General features: G+C 41.1%; 1 long non-coding RNA gene across 1 annotated transcript; it reads right to left on the bottom strand.

Annotated features, from left to right (window-relative positions):
- Positions 1–19,345: 19,345 nt before the first annotated feature.
- On the bottom strand, positions 19,346–22,056 carry LOC131685189 (uncharacterized). Its single transcript, XR_009304748.1, has 2 exons — positions 19,633–22,056; positions 19,346–19,567 (listed from the first exon to the last, which is right to left on the bottom strand). It is a non-coding gene; the product is annotated as an uncharacterized LOC131685189 (long non-coding RNA).
- Between the last annotated feature and the right edge of the window lie 260 nt (positions 22,057–22,316).

The following is a 22,316-nucleotide window of genomic DNA, read 5'->3' on the forward strand; positions in this document are numbered from 1 at the left end:
TGGGAAAGATTGATTCGCGAATGAACCTGGAATGAACTTTTATTAATAATGATTTTCCCAACACTAGGAACAATGAAAAGTTCCAATTGGACATTTGCTCAAAAAACAGTTGAAAAAAATTGCGTTGAATTTTGAGCTCTTTTGCACATATAGTTGAGCTAATGTATCTATAGTTGCATGGCCCATAGGAGCCGTAATTAGCAATGGCTACATTAATTATACATGGTAGTGGTAATGGTACAAGAAGTTTCACATACATAAATTGGTTAATAAACAATCTTAACATTTTTTATCATTTTTGGGATTAAAAGCTTTCGTTTAATATATTGACGTCGCCCATAGAACTTCTCATCGATTTTTTAGCAGAATTTTCACTCAAATATTCTAGTTCTTTGCACACATACCAAAGATACGTTGAACGATTTCTCATATTTGCAATTAAAATTCAAGCGCAGTTCATAAACCACGTAGAACAACTTTCAACATTCTGCTTTTATTGCACTATATTATTAGTCTAACTAATGCTATAGTTGTAATGAAGTACAAGTGAAGATTTTCAAAAAAATTATACTAGAATTAGAACGAAATATTTTTTTGTATCGCTACGTCGCTCGAGAATAACCAAAAAAGCGTAAAATATTTGGCTTTTACTGACCCAAGCATGACTAAAATGCGACTCACACCTAAAGTGCAGAACTATTAAACTATTACGTACTTACTTTGTTAGCATTAGTATTGTCTGATATAATATTACTAAATATCCATAAAAACTTATTTCGTCATGAATAAAATCCTATATTTCTGTTTATCAGAAAATTTGAATCACCTGATTGGACTAAGAATAAAAATCACGGAAATGTACTCGATTCGAAGTGTATGCAGAATTGTATGTAGAATTGATTAATATATGTATAGAATACGAAGTTTACGTTAATTTTTGGGATAAACGTAGATCGTATTCCTTTTTCGGATCGAAATGAAAACAAAAGCACATCCTTACGTCACGAAATCAACTATCGGTTCAAGGTTTACACAAGAAGATTTTTATTCGGTGAGGTCATAAACATCCTCTGATACATAAACGTGATATTATTAGTTTTACAAATTATAAAATCACGGTAAACAGATAAACGTTCCTTGGAACAATTTAGTATGTACTGCAAAGACGGTGGATTTGCCATTTTGAACTTCTTTGCTATACTCGTACCCGAACATGTTAGGTTTTAATTTTAATTCTCTCTCTTATTATTCCATCGCGTGGAAATTCGAGAGAAAACCAACTAATTTATTTAAATGATGGAACAGAAGAAAAATGCCATCAAAAGAATCCAGAACTAATTATTGAGGGGTTACACCACTATAGAGCACGAAAAATAGGCATATTTCGGGAATTTATCTTGACGCAATAACGAGAATAATTGAGATCTTGTTTAACTTTCCGGTAGTGCACGCTGCTCTGAAAATCTAGCGAAATCGTCTTAAAGCATCAGCGGCTGCTCGTTCAGTGGGCCATAAGCGCGACTTCCGGAGGGTTAATGAGATATATAACATAAGTAATGAATTGCAAAAAAAAATGATTTATTCGAGTAATTTCATCACAAGATGGCGGCTGTGCAGCATTTTTCCGCCGGGGAGTTTTTTTTGGAAGGGGTCCACGGCCGGAACTCTATGTCCCGTAATTTTTGATCCAGAGCCAAAAACCAAAGCTTTTTAAACTTCTTAGAACGACAACAAGCGGCGTACGTAAGATTTTTTCTATGTCTTGATTTTTCGTGAAATGGCAAATTTTTTAGTCGAAAAACGCTGAAAATGTGTTAAAAATCGACACAAAATTGCTTATTAAAAATTAAGCAATGAAAAAATTAAATCCTACGTACATCGCTGGAGAAAGTAATCTTGAACATGCTGTAAAAATTTTAGGCTGATCAAAAATCATTTGTTCGAGTTACATTTCTGGCCAGATCAAAAAAAATATTTCGAGAAAAACACGGTTAACGTTTTTAGTATACTCGGGGTATACATAAGAGGCGCAGCGAAAAATTTGAATATTTATTTTCGCGATTCATTTTTTGGAATATCATTTTCAGCATCCTAAAGCACCAGTAAACAAAAATCAACCAATAAATAAAAATTAAATGTTTTCAAAAATCTACAGTGCTGTGACCCCTTGAAAGCACTGTACCGGTCAAATAGAAGCGCTTCTAAATTGGCACGTCGTTTAATAACGCGCTACAGAAAAAAAACAAGTAACAATGTGAATTCTCGTGAAATTTATTTTATTTTATGTGGACTTTATCTCGGAAAAGTTGGATATCGGATAAGCCTCTTCTCGCGTGAGTGAGAGAGAATTACAATGCCTGCGTATGATAATAATCGAGAACGTGTGTAATACCAGGACATTACTTGTAATGGATCACGTTACTTTTTGGCGTCGCCAAATTTGCAATCAAAATAAGTTAAATTACCATTGAGTTATTCAGTCGAACAAAAAATAGGCCGGTCCTAATGTGGATGTACAAATCCCGTCTTACATCTGTTATACGATTAATCTGATACTACAGATCATTATAAAACTTTGTTTATACCAGCCGATACATTGATACGTAAAACGTTTACGTTGTTTGCCTTTAGGCTCGAATACTTCAGGTTTCCCACGGTAGTGTAACAACACTCTATAAACTCGTAAGCTTTACCAAGTAACTTGTATGAAATCTTCAGTAGAAAATCATAAAAGCTTGAAATAAGCCACCACCATCCACACAACATAACGCAACTTGTGCAAATTAAATTAATCTCACCCGCGCTGTCGCTTGTAAGACGAAAACAAACCAAAGATCACACGCCAGTGATACACTCCAGTGAATACACCACAGCGACTCTGTGGCGCGCGCGGTGGTGACTTTATCTGAGCGCGCCACAGAGAATTTCAAGAGCCCTTCTCCACACTCTAGATCGTTCCAGTGTTGGGTGTATGAAAATTTACCTCTGCCATCAACATGCGCTTACACATATCAAATACGGTGGTGTATATGAACCAAAGAGAAGCGCTCTCGTTTTGCTTGCCAGAGCGTGGGGAGTAATTTCAATTTCTCTTTACTGCACAGAGGATAGGGACATCACTGCCGACGAGCAGCTTAATCGGAGAGAGTTTTGAAGTGTTGCAGGTAGGACTATTTCTCTACTGAAGAAGCAACGCGACGAAGAAGGACAGCAAGTGTCACATTGTCAAACAACGGGCACCGAGTTTACAACGTAACACATGAGGTGTGTTCTATCGGTGTCTTCGTCACCTAATAGATAGCAGATAACAGGTATATTTTTCATTCCTTTTTGTGATAGTTTTTCTTACTAGGTAAAATGGATGAAGAGATGGGAGAACGAGTAACAGACCCTCCCCCTAAGCCTTATGCTGAAAATGTAAATCCGACTAGAATTAAAATTTACCCAGAGTCGTCAACGGGACCATGGATTGTATTTATTAGGCGTAAAGCAAAGGCGCTAAATATCATTCAAATTTCTAAAGATTTGACTTCGCGATTCTCGGATGTAAAAGAGATCGTCAAAGTTAATAAAGATAAAATACGCATTGTCGTTGGTAGTCTCAAACAAGCCAATGCAATTGCTTCTTGCGAGCTTTTTACGCGTGAATATAGAGCGTATATTCCTTCAAAAGAAATTGAAATTGATGGGGTCATCACAGAATCGAGTTTGACTGTTGATGACTTAGTTAAGCATGGGGTTGGTCGTTTCAAAGACACCATACTTAAAGACGTAAAAATACTTGAATGCAAGCAATTGCATTCAGTATCACACGAAGGAGATAAAAAAGTTTATCGACTGTCTGACTCATTTCGAGTGACTTTCGCTGGGTCTGCGCTGCCCAACTATGTCATTATCGATAAGATTCGTCTCCCTGTTCGCCTTTTTATCCCTCGTGTAATGAATTGCCTTAATTGCAAACAGCTTGGCCAAACAGCCACTTACTGTTCCAATAAGGCACGGTGTGGCAAATGTGGGGGTTCTCATCAAGAGGATACATGCAATGAAAATTCAGAAAAATGTTTAATGTGCGGAGAAAACTCACATGAGCTCCCTGCATGCCCCATTTATAAATTGCGTGAGGATAAAATTAAACGATCCTTGAAGGAGAGGTCTAAGCGCTCCTATGCAGAAATGTTGAAAAATGCTACCCCTAAACCCATCTTCTTAGAAAACACTTACGCATCTCTATTTTCGGAACAGTCTGACTCTGACGGAGCGTGCGAAGGTACATCATTAATTTTACCCGGAAATTCCAGAAAAAGAAAACAGTCTTCTTTTCCCAAGCTGCCAAGAAAGGGCCTTAAAATTTCTCCACCAATAGATAAACTGCGCCCAAAACCGAAAAATTCCGATTCAAAACCGAAATCAATTCCGCCCGGTTTTGGGAACGTACAATCCAAACAGAACACCATTACTGGAAATAATAAAATTTCGACTTCCTCTGAGCCTCAGCCGGGGGTAGGATTATTGAAATTTTCTGAAATTGTTGATTGGATTTTTAAAGCATTCAATATTTCTGAACCACTAAAGAGTATACTTTCAGCTTTCCTCCCAACAATTAGAACATTTTTAGAGCAGCTGATTGCTCAATGGCCCATCCTTGCAGCGATTGTATCTTTCAATGGGTAATTCACCTCCTGCAATGAAAGATTCCATCACTGTTTTACAGTGGAATTGCAGAAGTATCATACCTAAAATTGATTCCTTAAAAATTTTACTGCATAATTTAAAATGCGATGCTTTTGCTCTATGTGAAACATGGCTTACCTCAAACATTAATTTCAACTTAAATGATTTCAACATTATTCGCCTAGACCGAGACACCCCGTATGGAGGAGTGCTTCTAGGAATTAAAAAGTGCTATTCTTTCTATAGAATTACCATCCCCATGATTGCTGGCATTGAGGCTGTAGCAGTCCAAACGAATATTAAAGGCAAAGACATGTCTATCGCTTCTATATATATACCTCCCAAAGTTCAAATTGGACAACGTCAAATTTTTGAGGTAGTGGAATCCATGGCTGCTCCGCGTCTGATACTGGGAGACTTCAACTCGCACGGAGTATTGTGGGGTTCCCTCTACAATGATAATCGATCCTCTTTGATATACAATGTTTGTGACGAATTTAATATGACAGTTTTAAATACTGGCGAAACAACACGCATCCCCAGACCTCCTGCACGTCCAAGTGCATTAGATCTATCTCTGTGCTCGACATCACTTCGGTTAGATTGCACGTGGAAGGTTGTACCTGATCCTCACGGTAGCGCGATCATTTGCCGGTCGTTGTTTCAATTAACAGTGAATTAGGACTTACGAATTCAATCAATGTTCCTTATGACTTAACACGAAATATTGATTGGAAAACATACGAAACATTAATTTCCACTTCTCTTGCTTCGACAGAAGAGCTACCCCCTACCGAAGAATATGAATTCCTAGCGGGTTTAATTATTGAAGCAGCAGAACAAGCCCAAACGAAATGCAATCCTGGAATGACAATAAATAGACGGCCCCCTAATCCTTGGTGGGACAAAGAGTGCTCTGATGCATATGAAGCTAAACAAGTTGCCTACAAAGAAATTACGAAACAGAAAGGGGGTATACGTGAGAACTTTGAAAATTATTTCATTTTGCAAAACAAATTTGACAGTCTCCGTCGTGCCAAAAAGTCTAGTTATTGGAGACGCTTCGTTGATGGCTTGTCAAGAGAAACATCAATGAGTACTCTTTGGAACACAGCCAGAAGAATGAGGAATCGTAACGTGACTAATGAAAGCGAAGATTTTTCGAATCGTTGGATATTTAATTTTGCCAAGAAAATTTGTCCAGATTCTGCTCCTGCGCAGAAAATCATTCGCGATGCTCCCACAAGTAACGATTTCATAGATTCGCCTTTGACAATGATGGAATTTTCAATTGCGCTCCTCTCATGCAACAATAATGCTCCGGGACCAGACAGAATTAAATTCAACTTGGTGAAGAATCTGCCTGACCTAGCAAAAAGACGCTTGTTGAATTTATTCAATAAGCTTCTTGAGCAGAACATTGTCCCGCACGACTGGAGACAAGTGAGAGTTATCGCTATTCCAAAACCGGGAAAACCAGCCTCCGATCATAACTCGTATCGACCGATTGCAATGCTATCCTGCATCAGGAAATTGTTGGAAAAAATTATCCTACGACGTCTCGACAATTGGGTTGAGGCGAACGGCTTGCTATCAGATACCCAGTTTGGTTTTCGGAGGGGAAAGGGAACGAATGATTGTCTGGCGCTACTTTCGTCAGAAATCCAACTCGCTTACGCAAAAAAAGAACAAATGGCGTCTGTGTTCTTAGACATAAAAGGAGCATTCGACTCAGTCTCCATTGATGTTCTCTCGGAGAAACTACATCAATGTGGTCTTTCACCGATATTAAATAATTATTTATACAATTTATTGTCAGAAAAGCACATGCATTTTTCATATGGCGATTTGGCGACACTCAGAATAAGTTACATGGGCCTCCCACAAGGTTCTTGTTTAAGCCCCCTTCTCTACAATTTTTACGTGAATGATATTGATAATTGTATTGTCAGCCCATGCACTCTAAGGCAACTTGCAGATGTTGGCGTGGTTTCTGTTACAGGACCAAAAGCCTTAAATTTACAACAACCACTACAAGATAGTTTGGATAATTTATCAAGTTGGGCTTTGAAGTTAGGCATCGATTTCTCTACGGAGAAAACAGAGTTGGTTGTTTTTTCAAGGAAGCGTGATCCAGCTCAGCTTCAGCTTCAGTTGGTTGGTAGAACGATAGCCCAAGTCCTGACTTTTAAATACCTTGGAATTTGGTTCGATTCTAAAGGCACATGGGGAGGCCACATTAGGTATCTAATAACGAAATGCCAACAAAGGATAAATTTTCTGCGAACAATAACTGGATCATGGTGGGGTTCTCATCCAAGTGACATGATAAGATTGTATCAAACAACAATACTTTCAGTAATGGAATATGGATGCATCTGTTTCCGTTCAGCTGCGAACACTCACATTATTAAACTGGAACGGATACAGTATCGCTGTTTACGAATTGCCTTAGGTTGCATGCAGTCGACCCATACGATGAGTCTTGAAGTACTAGCGGGAGTTCTTCCTTTAAAAGACCGATTCTGGGATCTCTCTTCTCGTTTACTTATTCGATGTGAGGTTATGAATCCACTGGTAATTGAAAATTTTGAAAGACTTGTCGAGCTTCAACCCCAAACCAGATTCATGACAGTGTATTTCAATCACATGTCACAAGAAATAACGCCTGCTAGGTATGTTCCCACATACGTCAATATACTAGATATTCCTGAATCCACTTTATTCTTCGACACGTCCATGCAAGCAGAGATTCGTGGAATTTCGGATCATCTACGCTCGCGGGAGATCCCTAAAATATTCACAAGTAAATATCAACACATAGACTGCCTTAAAATGTTTTACACTGATGGGTCACGAATCAGTGAGGCCACTGGTTTCGGTATTTTCAACAATAATTTTTCAATTTCTCTCAAACTTGCAGAACCCGCCTCTGTTTATATAGCGGAACTAGCAGCAGTTCACTATAGTTTGCAAATAATTAATACTTTACCCCCGAACCATTACTTTATCCTCACTGATAGTCTCAGCACAATTGCAGCTCTACGCTCAAAGAGGATTGATAATCAAGATCCATTCTTTTTGGGGAAGATACGAGAATCTCTGAGTAACCTAACAAGAAAATGTTATAAATTTACCCTAGTATGGCTCCCCGCCCATTGCTCTATTGCGGGCAATGAGAAAGCTGATAATTTAGCCAAGATTGGTGCACTAGATGGTGAAATATATGAAAGACCCATCGCTTACAATGAATTTTATAGCGCTTCTCGACAGAGGACACTTGCTAGTTGGCAAACATCTTGGGACAATGGAGATATGGGACGATGGCTACACTCAATTATCCCTAAAGTATCAACGAAGGCATGGTTCAAAGGATTGGATGTAAGTCGGGACTTCATCCGTGTGATGTCTAGGCTCATGTCCAATCATTATACTTTAGATGCGCATCTCCGTCGTATTGGGCTCGCTGAGGATAATCATTGTGCTTGTGGAGAAGATTACCATGACATTGAGCATGTTGTTTGGTCCTGCACTGAATATCGTGAAGCCAGATCACAATTAGTAGATTCTTTACAAGTCCGAGGAAGACCAATCCATGTTCCTGTTAGAGACATCCTGGCGTATCGCGATCCTCTATACATGGAACTTATCTATCAGGTCGCAGGTCTAGATCACTGATTGTCATTCAAACAGTCTTTAAATATATTGTCCACTATCGACAATTCCGGATTCCGGACATATTCTACAATTAAATTCACATCGGTTCTTCGGTGATGACTGACTCAATTTTCTCAAAGCAAGTCTCAAACAAATCTGCGCAATCCAATGTGTTTTCAAAAATAGAAATTGCTGTTGTGCAAAATAGTGATGTTCGAGCATCACGAATACTAACTTCACAAAATGGTAGCAGCTGATTAAAATACTTTTTCTGCCAAAGGTGATAACGCCAATCAGTATGATTCCGGTATTATAGCCAAGATTATTCAGTTGTTGATTCGGCGAAGAAATTTCATTGTGGATTGCGTGTTGAAAAAAAGCAGTCAGTAATCACTTGCTGATGGTTCAGGGAGTGCAGCAAAATAAATTGCATCCACTGATTATTTCATTCGTTTGTCATTTGTGATCTAGTACCTGGAGGGTGGACTGTTCCACCGCGGTGCTGCCTATAATCGCAAGTCAGTCCCATGTTGATAGGGAATGCCATAGAACATGGGACTGACTTGCGATTATGGCCAGGGTACTTCGTACATCAACAAGCACTTTTTTCGCTGGATGTGTGTGTGTTGGCAGGACCTCTTGTCACCACTCTACTTCAGACTCTCCAACTGACAGCCGTCAGTGTGACAGACGCCTTCGCAGGTACCCAGTTAAACTCATTCCGGAACCGGTTCGGATTTCTGAATGGAGTCATTATGGATTCCAAATCAAATGCAACAACCGATTCCGACTCAGAATCGGTTGTTGCATTTGATTTGGAATCCATGCTGACTCCATTCAGGATTCCGAATCAAATTCCGAATGGTTTGACCGGGCAGTTGTGACCGGAGATGACGCCGAGGCTGTCATCAATAGTTAGTTTGTGGTAAGGCGAGCGCAAGCATGCAACGAAAGTTGCTTGAAGCATTTTATATTAGTCAATTTAATAAAGTATTTTATACATTCATCGTCATTTGTGTCTCGTCATAATTACACCGCTCCAATATCACAACAGTGGCGACGGGTCGGTTGTAAAATTCGTGCCGGGAATCATCCAGATAGTAAGCACACAGAGAACAGACGTCCATCTCGAGCATTTAAGTTGTGTAAAAAAAATAACGGTCAGTTCAAATGTAGTTCGAACATTGTCGCCAGTGGCGCTACTGATCTGACCGATTTTGACAGTTGTCAACTCGTCGTGTATTTCACGGCAGTGACAGCAGTCAAATCAAGTGCTGACAACACACACACAACCATCTTTATTTTATGTGATCCATGACTCCGGCAGCTCCGATAGTTTTGTAACTTTTTAGTTTAGTTTACTTTGTCTTTAGTGCGTTTTCGTTCACTTTACAGTGGTTTAAACTATGGGTCGTAAGTGTGAAATATTCTGGTGTACGAACCACCATGGAGATAGTATCGGAAAATCCTTCTATTCTTTCCCGAAAAATAGCGAGTTGTATGCCTTTTTTTACCTTCTCCAACCACCTAAAACCTTGTTTGTGCTTAATCCCTAAAATTACCTCATAATTTTAATACTAGATGTCGAAGATGGGTTTCCCTCTGCGGCTCCTCGGAAGCAACGAAACTTTTTTTCGACTGTGGAGTAGAAGCGTTTTCGATGAAAAAAGTGTGCTCGGATCATTTCCCATCGCATTCTTTTCGTGATCCGCTTAGAAAGGAAAAAGGGTTAGTACAGAAATATGCGTATTTTTACAAATCTAACTGTAGTATTTTCGTAGAATATTGCCGTTTGTTGTCCCATCAGGTGAGACAGTGGAAGATGACGGAAGTGGAAGCCTCGAGTTTCTCGCCGATAATACAGATTTTTTGGATTGGAGATTGTCAGTGGCGGGAGTTGTCTCATCAGGTGCGACAGTGGAAAATGACGAAAATGGAGACGTCGAATTTCTCGCTGATGATACAGATTTTTCGGATTGGAGCCTGCCAGTGGAGGGAGTTGTCTCATCAGGTGCGACAGTGGAAAATGACGGAAATGGAGACGTCGAGTTTCTCTCCGATGATACAGATTTTTCGGATTGGAGCCTGCCAGAGGAGGGAGTTGTCTCATCAGGTGCGACAGTGGAAAATGACGGAAATGGAGACGTCGAGTTTCTCGCCAATGATACAGATTTTTCAGATTGGAGCCTGCCAGTGGAGCGAGTTATCGACGATTGTTATAACGTGCTAGCGGATAGTAGCAGAAAATTAGATTTAAATCAAAATATGCATCTTTCACCATTTGATGACCCAGATTATAGCTACCCATCTAGTAATGTGATTGCAGATAAGAAATGGTAAGTAAAATGATTTTACAGAATGTTATGTACATGAAAATCTCGAATATGATACTCTAAAGCGTTGATCCAGATTCGCCTAATTCGGATGGTAGGACAGTTGGATTTGGTTTGCATTCTACCGATGATTCAGCTAATATTCGCAGTAGTTTCCTTCAATCGCACGTACCTTGTCAAGCACGAATCAAATCTGAACAGCAAAGGTGTAGGAAATTGGAAAACACAATAACGCAACTGAAAAGGCAACTATTTATCTGCCGCCAACAAAGCGCACGTCGTTTGAAATCAAAGCAGGCGATCAAGAGAAAGTTTTTCCGTGTTCAAACCAACTTCAATGAACTGAAAAGGCTAAAATCTGATAACGAACAATTGGGAGAACAGATTCGTCTAAACCCTATTATTTTTTATTGTTTGCGTAATATGAAAAGAAAGCCCAAGGGCCGTCGGTATCATCCAGCCACGATGAAATTCGCGGCAGGAACATATATGAGCGGGCCACGTGCTTACCGTTATATAATAAAATCAAATCACTTAATACTCCCGCATAAAAACTCCATTCATCGTCATAATAGAATTGTTCGGATTGCACCTGGTCTTAATGAACAGATTCTCGCCATCATGAAGACAAAAGCCAAACAAATGAGGGAAAAGGGCCAAAAGGTTGTCATTATATCGTGCGACGGCATGTCTCTTAAAGCCGATTTGGCATATTCTGCTAAAGCAGACGTTTTCTTTGGCTTTCCTGATAGCGGAAAGCGACGCAAAATTGAACGAAACGATGTCACAAAACTCGCAACGGAGGCAGTTACAGTTATGGTATCAGGATTGTACGTACGTTTCAATTGACATACGAAAAAAATACACTAATACGAACACTTATAGCTCTCCTTACAGCCAATAGGGTACCTTCTAGCGCATCATAGTCCAGGCAGTCAAGGGCTACTGGAATTCATCAAAAAAAGCATTCGTGCTGTAAGCACTTGTGGTTTTACGCCATTAGTCATAACCACAGATCAGTGCACAACCAACGTTAAGATGATGCGAGAAGCTGGGGCAACAGCACAAACCCCATTCATTGAAATAGATGATTCCAAAATTGCAGTCATGTATGATACCCCTCATTTAATAAAAAATGCCCGAAACGCGCTATATAAGCATAATGCTGTTTTTGATCGAACGATAGCTTCGTTTCACCATGTGCATCAGCTCTATAAAGTAGACGTATCAGCAAGCTTGCGTTTAGTTCCGAAATTGAGACAAAAAAATATAGATCTACCTCCTTTCGCTGCTATGAACGTGGCATTGGCCACCAGAACATTGAGTGAGTCATGTGCCCTTGGCATCCGTCACTATGTTCAGACTGGTGAACTACCTGAAGAAGCCTTGCATACTGGTAAATTTCTAGAAATTCACGACAAAATCTTCGACATATTTAACTCGAAAGAAAAATATTCTGACTCTGTAGGGAAGGTAAGTTTTTCCAAGATGTAATCATTGATAACACCAACACCTTTGGGAAAAAGTAAAGCATTCTAACCAGTACATAAATAACTTTCTCAGCCATATAGGACGCCGATCACTGATGGTTCCAGCCACATTGATTTCTTAACCAAAGTACTAACAACATTGAAACGCATGTATTATACTAACAACACTTGCTTCGATGTCAAAAAGGCAATTTTTAAAGTCTTTGTATAACCAGTTTTGAGGAAATCATTTTTCCGTAGGCTAAAAAAGAATCATCCACCTTAAGAGCTTCGCAAAAACGACCGCCATATCTGCAAGGTTTTGTAGGTAATATCAACGCGTTGAAATGGCTGTGGAATGTGTTAAAAGAGGATTTCAATTGTACCTATCTTTGCACAAACCCTCTCTGTCAAGATGCATTAGAAAATCTATTTGCTGAAATACGTCGTCGATGTGGTTTTAACGACGCTCCAAATGCGTTTCAATTTGGGAGCGCTTTTAAATATGCGATGATATCAACAGCTGAACAAAATTTCGATGATGGTAGGAACTGCCAAGCAGACGGAGCAGAACCTCTCATAAAGGAGAATGATTTACAAGAATTCCTTGTACAGACACACCAACGGGAACAATCATATAAATTCGAAGAGTTGGACCCGGAAGCATCATTTGTGATTGCCAAAAAAAGAAATGAATGCCCTGGTATATATTATCGGTGCCGCTGTCTCAAAATTGCGCCACGAGAAATGTCGAAAAAATCTTACTATTGATAAAAATGACCTAGTCATTAACAACGAAGACTATATGTTTTGTAAAACGAAAGCTCAATTTTCAACGAGAAATGTGAATATTCCAAATAATACTTTGTACAACATAGGGTTGATATGTTTTTTGAGTTTTAAAACGAAATTTCGTAAATTTCTGTTTGAAAATCGAAAAGGAGTAAAAACACGACTAAAATCATATCTAATACACGAAAAATTCGATTTGATTGACTGTAAAACATGTTTCAATAGACTTATAGATATAATTTTCAACACTTTAATCCAAGCATTTCTTCGTGAGGTACGTCTACAGAATAAAATAGCAGCAAATGCGTATAAGCATAGAAAACGCAATCATTCGTAACCCAACTTTGTACCGGGAAACAAGTGCTTTTTGTTCTCTCCGGTGTGGTTTAGTTTTTTCGGTGGTACGAAGGTGCTTGCTGTGGCAGAGGCTGCAGTAAAGCATTACTAATAAACAGTCACGCGAGTGATAATTGTTACCTGCGATATCAGTTAAAGTAGTGCAGTGAAGTGCGTTACTAAACATTTTTCTTGCCTGAAAGACGGCTTTGTTTAGACGAGCTATATCAGCTCTACTGTGTGAAGGTCACGCGGGTGACGGATAAAACAAACGAAGGATCAATTCACCTACCAGCTCGTCAGGAACCAACTGGTGAAGTGTTTCGTTTTTTACTTTTCTTATCGATTTTTTTCTTTTTATTGCTTTTGATTTTTTATTTTGATTTAAGTTAAACAGTGCGGTCGAGCGTGTTGCTCCCGCAACAAAATGGAACAAACAGAAGGATCACCCTCCGAAGAGGAATATTATGAAGAAGAAGAACGTATATCTGATACTGAGACAGATAATGTTATGGTCGATCCACTTCCCCCACTTTCCCCCAATGTCTCACAGCCCCCCCGAGTCAAGGTTTACCAGGATGGATCCGCTGGTCCTTGGGTGGTATACTTTCGGCCCAAAAATAAACCGTTAAACAGCATAACTGTTGCACGGGAGCTGACAAAACGTTACTCGGCCGTAACCGAGATTAAAAAGGTTCAGTCAGACAAACTGCGCGTAGTCGTTACTGACTTGAAACAGGCCAATGATATCGTTAGAAATAGCCTCTTTACGCTGGAGTATCGCGTCTACATCCCTTCTCGTGATGTGGAGATCGACGGTGTGGTAAGTGATGCGGGTCTAACTGTCGATGATCTGATGAATGATGGGGCTGGCCGCTTTAAGGACCCTAACCTTCAATCAGTTAAGATTTTGGAGTGCAAGCAATTGCACTCAAAGTCCATCGAAGATGGTAATTACTATCCATCAGACTCGTTTCGCGTAACCTTCGCCGGATCTGCACTTCCGAGCTACGTTGAAGTGGGAGGAGCTCGTCTACCTGTACGCCTGTTTGTACCGCGGGTCATGAATTGTTCCAATTGCAAGCAGCTAGGTCACACGGCCACCTACTGTAGCAACAAGCAACGGTGCGGTAAATGTGGGGAACGCCATGCGGATGATACTTGCAGTAGCCCTGCTGAGAAGTGTGTTTACTGTGGGGAGAATCCGCATGCACTTTTGACATGCCCAACGTACAAACTTCGCGCGGATAAACTGAAGCGATCCGCCAAAGATCGCTCCAGACGCTCTTACGCAGAAATGCTTAAAAGAGCTGTTCCACTTATCTCCGAAAACCCATTCGCTCTCTTGCCAACTGACGATAACGCCTCTAACGACCCTTGCGAGGGGCATTCTTTGGCTCCGCTTGGAAACTCTAGGAAAAGACCTAATCAAAACTCACCTGAACTTCCTCGTAAGGGTCCTAGGTTGTCCCAAACAAGGGTACAAAATAAAAATAATTCATCAACTGGAAGGGCTGGTACAAATCCGAAGATAATACCTCCTGGTTTTGGGAAATTGAGATACAACCAGGAGTTCCCAGCACTCCCCGGGGCACCAAAAATCCCAAGTGCTCCAATTTTACAGTCAGAAACTCAACCTAAAACGGGATTCCTTAAATTTTCTGACATTGTGGACTGGATATTCACAGCTTTCAACATTACCGATCCTATGAAAAGCTTGCTGGTTGCTATTCTACCAACAGTAAGAACATTTTTAAAACAGTTGACTGAACAATGGCCCCTCCTTACAGCGATCGTATCCTTCGATGGCTAACTTATTAGACGGAATCAGGGATCTGATCACTGTTTTACAGTGGAACTGCAGAAGTATTATCCCCAAAATTGATTCATTAAAACACTTGCTAAATTACAATCATTGTGATGCATTTTCCCTATGTGAAACATGGCTAACTTCTAATATAAACCTCAACTTCCACGATTTTAACATTATCCGCTTGGATCGAGAAGACTCATATGGGGGGGTACTTTTAGGGATCAAAAAGTGCTACTCCTTCAATCGAATCAACCTCCCTTCGACGCCAGGCATTGAAGTTGTCGCTTGTCAAACAACAATCAAAGGCAAAGATCTTTGCATTGCTTCTATTTACATTCCTCCTAGGGCCATGATGGGATATCGAAGATTCTCCAACGTGATTGAACACCTTCCCTCGCCCCGCCTGCTTCTTGGAGACTTTAACTCTCACGGTACGGGGTGGGGCTGTCTATACGACGATAATCGATCTTCGACAATTCAAGACCTTTGTGACAACTTCAATATGACAATTCTGAACACAGGGGAAATGACACGAATTCCTAGACCACCTGCGCAAGCAAGTGCACTGGACATATCTTTATGCTCGACATCACTACGGTTAGATTGCAAGTGGAAGGTAATATCTGATCCCCACGGTAGTGACCACTTACCAATTGTAATTGCAATCACCACTGGTTCAAGACCATCGACACCAATCAATGTTCCCTATGACCTCACACGAAACATTGATTGGAAGAGCTACGCTGCTGAGATATCCAAAACTATCGATTCAACACAGATACTTCCCCCGGAGGAAGAATATAAGTTTTTGTCCAACTCGATTCTCGATAGCGCGATTCAAACTCAGACGAAACGAGTACCCGACGTGAACACCCAAAAACGTTCTCCCAACCCGTGGTGGGACAAAGAGTGCTCAGACGTGTACGCGGAGAAAGCTGCCGCGTATAAAACTTTCCGGAACGACGGGTTAGTTGCTAGTTATCGAGTGTACGCGATATTAGAAAAGCGAATGAAAAATTTAATGAAAGCTAAGAAACGCAGTTACTGGCGCCGGTTTGTCGACGGGTTAACAAGAGAAACATCGATGAGCACTCTTTGGGGCACGGCCCGACGTATGCGAAACCGAAACAGTACTAACGAGAGCGTGGAATATTCAAACCGTTGGATATTCGATTTCGCCAAGAAGGTTTGTCCGGATTCCGCCCCGGCACAGAAAATCTACCGCGCCGCGTCGCCTTACAATACCGCGAACGAAACACCGTTTACGATGGTGGAGTTCTCACTTGCTCTTTTATCATGTAACAATAAAGCCCCGGGGCCAGATAGAATTAAATTCAACTTATTGAAGAATCTGCCAGACTCTGCCAAAAGACGCTTGTTGAATTTATTTAATAGGTTTCTTGAGGGTAACATTGTCCCACATGACTGGAGACAGGTGAGGGTCATCGCCATCCAAAAACCAGGAAAACCAGCCTCCGACCACAATTCGTATCGTCCGATCGCAATGCTATCCTGTATCCGGAAGTTGTTCGAGAAAATGATCCTGTTTCGGCTCGACAATTGGGTCGAAACAAATGGCTTACTGTCAGATACACAATTTGGCTTCCGCAAAGGCAAAGGGACGAACGATTGCCTTGCGTTGCTCTCAACAGAAATTCAAATGGCATATGCTAACAAAGAGCAGATGGCATCAGTATTCTTGGATATTAAGGGGGCTTTCGATTCAGTTTCGATCAACATTCTTTATGAGAAGTTGCACCAGCATGGTCTTTCGCCAATTTTAAATAACTTTTTGCTAAACCTGTTGTCTGAAAAACAAATGCATTTCTCGCATGGCGATTTATCGACATCACGATTTAGCTACATGGGCCTTCCCCAGGGCTCATGTCTAAGCCCTCTCCTCTACAATTTTTACGTGAATGACATTGACGAATGTCTTGTCAATTCCTGCACGCTAAGGCAGCTTGCAGATGACGGTGTGGTCTCTATTACAGGTCCTAAAGCCGTCGACTTGCAAGGACCACTGCAAGATACCTTGGACAATTTGTCTGCATGGGCTCTCCAACTGGGTATCGAGTTCTCCACGGAGAAAACTGAGCTAGTCGTATTTTCTAGAAAGCGTGAACCAGCGCAACTACAGCTTCAATTAATGGATCAAACTATTGCTCAGGCTTCAACATTCAAATATCTCGGGGTATGGTTCGACTCTAAAGGTACCTGGGGATGTCACATTAGGTATCTGAAACAGAAGTGCCAACAAAGGATCAACTTTTTCCGTACAATAACTGGAACATGGTGGGGTGCCCATCCAGGAGACCTAATCAGGTTGTACCAAACAACGATATTATCAGTGTTGGAGTACGGATGTTTCTGCTTTCGCTCCGCTGCGAACATACACTTCATCAAACTGGAGCGAATCCAGTATCGTTGCTTGCGTATTGCCTTGGGTTGCATGCACTCGACCCATACGATGAGTCTCGAAGTGCTGGCGGGCGTTCTTCCGCTGAAAAATCGATTCTGGGACCTCTCATATCGATTGCTCATTCGATGCGATATTCTGAACCCATTGGTGATTGCAAATTGCGAAAGGCTTGTCGAGCTTAATTCTCAGACCCGATTCATGTCCTTGTACTTCGATTACATGGCACAGAACATCAATTCATCTACATATAACGTCAACCGTGCTCATCTCTTAGATACTTCTGATCCAACTGTATTTTTCGATACATCCATGAAGGAAGAGATTTGTGGAATTCCGGATCATATTCGCCCACAAGTGGTCCCAAATATTTTCTATAACAAATACCATCAAGTCGACTGCGCCTAAATGTTCTACACTGACGGATCAATTCTCGACGGGTCCACAGGCTTCGGTATCTTCAACGAAAATCTTGCTGCCTCATTCAAACTCATTCAATGCTTCAATTTACGTCGCAGAATTAGCTGCCATTCAGTATACTCTCGGGATCATTGACACCCTGCCCTCAGACCATTACTTCATCGTTTCGGATAGTCTCAGCTCCATTGAGGCCATCCGTGCGGCGAAGCCTGGAAAGCACTCACCGTATTTCCTGGGGAAAATACGGGAATATCTGAGTGCTTTATCTGAAAAATCTTACCAGATTACCTTGGTTTGGGTCCCGTCACATTGTTCTATTGCGGGCAATGAGAAGGCGGACTCTTTAGCCAAGGTGGGCGCATTAGAAGGCGACACTTACGAAAGACCAATTTGCTTCAACGAATTTTTCAGTATCTCTCGTCAGAGGACGCTCGATAGTTGGCAAACCTCATGGAGCAATGGGCATCTGGGACGGTGGCTACATTCCATTATCCCGAAGGTATCAACGAATGCTTGGTTTAAGGGGTTGGATGTGAACCGGGACTTTATTCGTACGATGTCAAGGATCATGTCCAACCATTACTCGTTTGACGCGCATCTCCGTCGTATAGGGCTTGCTGAAAATAATCATTGTGTTTGTGAGAACGGCTATCACGACATCGAGCATGTTGTTTGGCTGTGCGCAGAGTACTGTGTTGCCAGGTCCCAACTAATAGATTCCCTTCGGGCCCGAGGTAGATCACCCTATGTGCCAGTCCGGGACGTCCTGGCAAGCCGTGACCACCCCTATATTTTTCTTATCTATATCTTTTTGAAAACCATTGATGTCCAAGTTTAATACATTTTACCCTCTCTCATTCACAGTAGAATCTCACCAACCTATCCCTGTATCTACAATATGGCATTGCTTCACGAGTCTTCGGTGCACACTCTTCTTGATAACCGTCTATCCAGAACATCATGACATACCGCACATGCAGATGATATAGAGTGCCAATAATTATCCGAAATATCGACCCTCCCCTCGCCCCTGCGATTACAGGCTGGAAACTACAACACTACAACAAAGTGTGCATATCCGCCACAATGATCAATCAGCAAACGACGATGTCAATTACACAATATGTATCCCACTTCCTACCTTTGTCCTTTACTTACATAAGAGGGGAGCAAGCCGCCCCTAAATACGGCTTTCCCTTCCCCCACTAACATGTGACATGTAATATAAAAAAAAATGAATTATCGGCCTCGTTAAGCTACAGCATTTGGGCCTAAATAAACGTATTTTAAGATAAAAAAAAAAAATAGAAAACGCAACAGAAAGGCAATCCGAATGAATTTACCGTTGTCTTAATAGATGTTACATAAAACGTTCAGAAACACTGTGTACAATGTTATCGTTCTTTTACAAAAAAAATAGAATGTTGCAATGAAATCTGTTCTTAATATGTATCCATGTATTAAAATATATTCTTTAGTTTTACACTTATTTATGTATGTATAATTGAAACTTTAATTACATCCAAATTCTCATATTTGCATTATTTGTACAAATCCCACATAACAGGAAATGTTATGCGTTATGTACCTACACGCATTCAACCTATATTTGTAATCATCGTCAAGGAAAGTATTGTGTTTCACTATCTATGAATATCTGTAAGAGAGAATAACTGATAAGTTGTGGGTGGCAAAGTGTATATATATTTATATAACTTGTACTTGCTTGTTCTGTTTCAGTTACAGTAAACAGCTATCTGCATGGGGCATTCATTGATTGATACCGGCGAGCCATATTGTCCAGATTGGGACTGATTCCTTTCAGTAACTAGCGCATACAGAAATCTATCGACTTTTTGCTTGCGAGCGAACTATTCAGATGAATTAACAATTAGATCACTGGTTAGGTTAAACTCCCTCGGCTTGCCGCGCGTGGGCAAGAAATACCTGACCTGTATAATCGATATATTTTCGTTTGGTTGGTCAGGTTGCTCCACGAATTGTCGATGAATGATTCTACCTAGCTCCTGTGATCGGTATGTGGCTTCTTCCTTCACAGTCCGGTAATCTGCGCTTGCAGTTGTTCACTTGCGATTCACACCCACTAGATTCTCATACAGTTAGCAAGTAATCTTTGTCCGTCGATTGATTCACACAATTGATGCTTTACTGAAATCGTGAAAAAGGTGGGCTTCGACCGTATTGCGTAGTATTGTACTGCAGTTCAAAATAAGGGTTTTCCCGTTCTTAGCCCCTCTAAGTAATAAATGTCTCATGGAACATCCAACGAAGATATCCGATCGTAGAATTGGTCGATCCTCAGTTTCGTCTAGTCTCGTCCCATGTAAGCAGTAATCGGACCACTCCAAATTGTCACACAGAAAATTAATGCAGATTATAAACGATTTTAAACTTTCGGCTACCTTTAAAACAAACAAAATAAACAACTGCGGCACAGCGACTAATCATTTGTTTTGATAACTTCAGGGTGGCCAGACCTACCGATTTATCGGCAGTTAGTCCTACCATTTTTTTACGTAGGTACCGATTTACAAGTGACAAGTGACCAGAATACAATACAAATAATTTTCTTAACTTGTTCGATGCGTCGTTCGCCGTTTGCGTGGTTCACTGTTTTGCATAACTATGTTTACTTTATCTATTTGAAACAAAAATACAACCTCCCAAACGACCTGTCGACAAACTTTAAATAAGTCTACCGATAATATGCATTCAATCTGGCTACCCTGAGTTGATCAGATAGACAATTAAAAATGGTCGATATACTTCAAATGCTTCGGCCTCTACTTGGGATACACTGGTATGGTGGCGCTAGTGTTCCAACGGTTTTTCATTCAAATGTTTACACAAGTTTTTTATACTTATTTGTATGAGCATGGATGTCTGTTCTCTGTGGTAAGCAGTTCAACGAATCAGTCAAGAGCGGAAAATTTTGCACATGGCAACCAAAGGAGGAACAGTTCCTGTACCAGGTGCTGGGACCCGGCAACAGCAGCAGACCAGGTCTCGGAAGTGGTTGTAACCATCCTCACCAACCAGCAGGCACTTATGACAAAAATGTCACAGCAGTTGGCCGCCACGCAGGAAGCCATCAAGAACTTGTCTCGTGATGAGGTTATATTGGATTCCCTTTCAAGCAACATGGCGGAATTCACATATGACAAAGACAATGGGCACACGTTCGGCGCATGGTTTTCCCGCTATACTGATCTTTTTGACAAAGACGCTGGAAAACTGGATGACGCTGCAAAGGTACGACTTTTGCTACGACAATTGAGCCCACAAGACCACGAGCGTTACAACAGCTTCATTCTACCAAAGCTTGCTCGTGAGTACACCTTCGTTGAAACCGTCGAGAAGTTGAAAGCGCTGTTTGGAGCCACAGTGTCCACTTTTCGCCGGCGTTACAATTGCCTCCAGACAACCAAGGAGGACGGTGAAGATTATCTCGCCCACTCGTGCAAGGTAAACAAATCTGGTGTTGACTTCAAACTTTCGGAGCTGACAGAGGAGCAGTTTAAGTGCTGAGGCACTTTACGTTTCGGGTGATTTGATCAAACAAGGAGGCAGAGATCCGGATGCGGCTCATCAATAAACTCAACGAAACAGCAGATATTACCCTTCAGCAAGTCGTTAAGCAGTGCAATAACCTTGTGATCTTAAAGCAGGATCCTGGTCAAACCATTCGGAATTTGATTCGGAATCCTGAATGGAGTCATTATGGATTCCAAATCAAATGCAACAACCGATTCTGAGTCGGAATCGGTTGTTGCATTTGATTGGGAATCCATAATGACTCCATTCAGAAATCCGAACCGGTTCCGGAATGAGTTTAACTGGGATACCGTGCTGGTGGAGAACCCGTTCACAGTTAATTATGGGTTTGTTCCAGTACATGGAAGTTACTCCCTGTTGCTCCGGAGCAAAAAATTCTTGCTCCTTTTCACTCCGGTTTGCCACCAGAAGAAGAAAAAAGAGAAGATAGTACAGGAACGGTTTTCTCCCTGTTTGCTCCGGAGTACTTCCAGTTTCTCCTGGTACTGGAACAAACCTTATGTGACACACAAACGATCGTCGAATCAAACGCACCAACCCAGTAAAGTTTAGCCGGAAATGAATCGGAATTCTGGCTGGTTCCAGTTCGTACTCTGGCTCCAGTGACACAACCGATTCTAGTTAGAATCGGTTGTGTCACTGGAGCCCGTGGACGAACTGGAACCAGCCAGAATTCCAGTTCATTTCCGGCTGAACTTTACTGGGAATCAACCAGTGCTAGCAGCGATCGTGAGCAGCCACGGACTACTTGCTGGTCGTGCGGCGGAATGCATTTCAAAAAGGACTGCCGATTTCGCGACCACTTTTGCAGAGATTGCGGTAAGCAAGGT

Source organism: Topomyia yanbarensis, chromosome 2, assembly GCF_030247195.1.
Source record: "Topomyia yanbarensis strain Yona2022 chromosome 2, ASM3024719v1, whole genome shotgun sequence".
Taxonomy (NCBI): domain Eukaryota; kingdom Metazoa; phylum Arthropoda; class Insecta; order Diptera; family Culicidae; genus Topomyia; species Topomyia yanbarensis.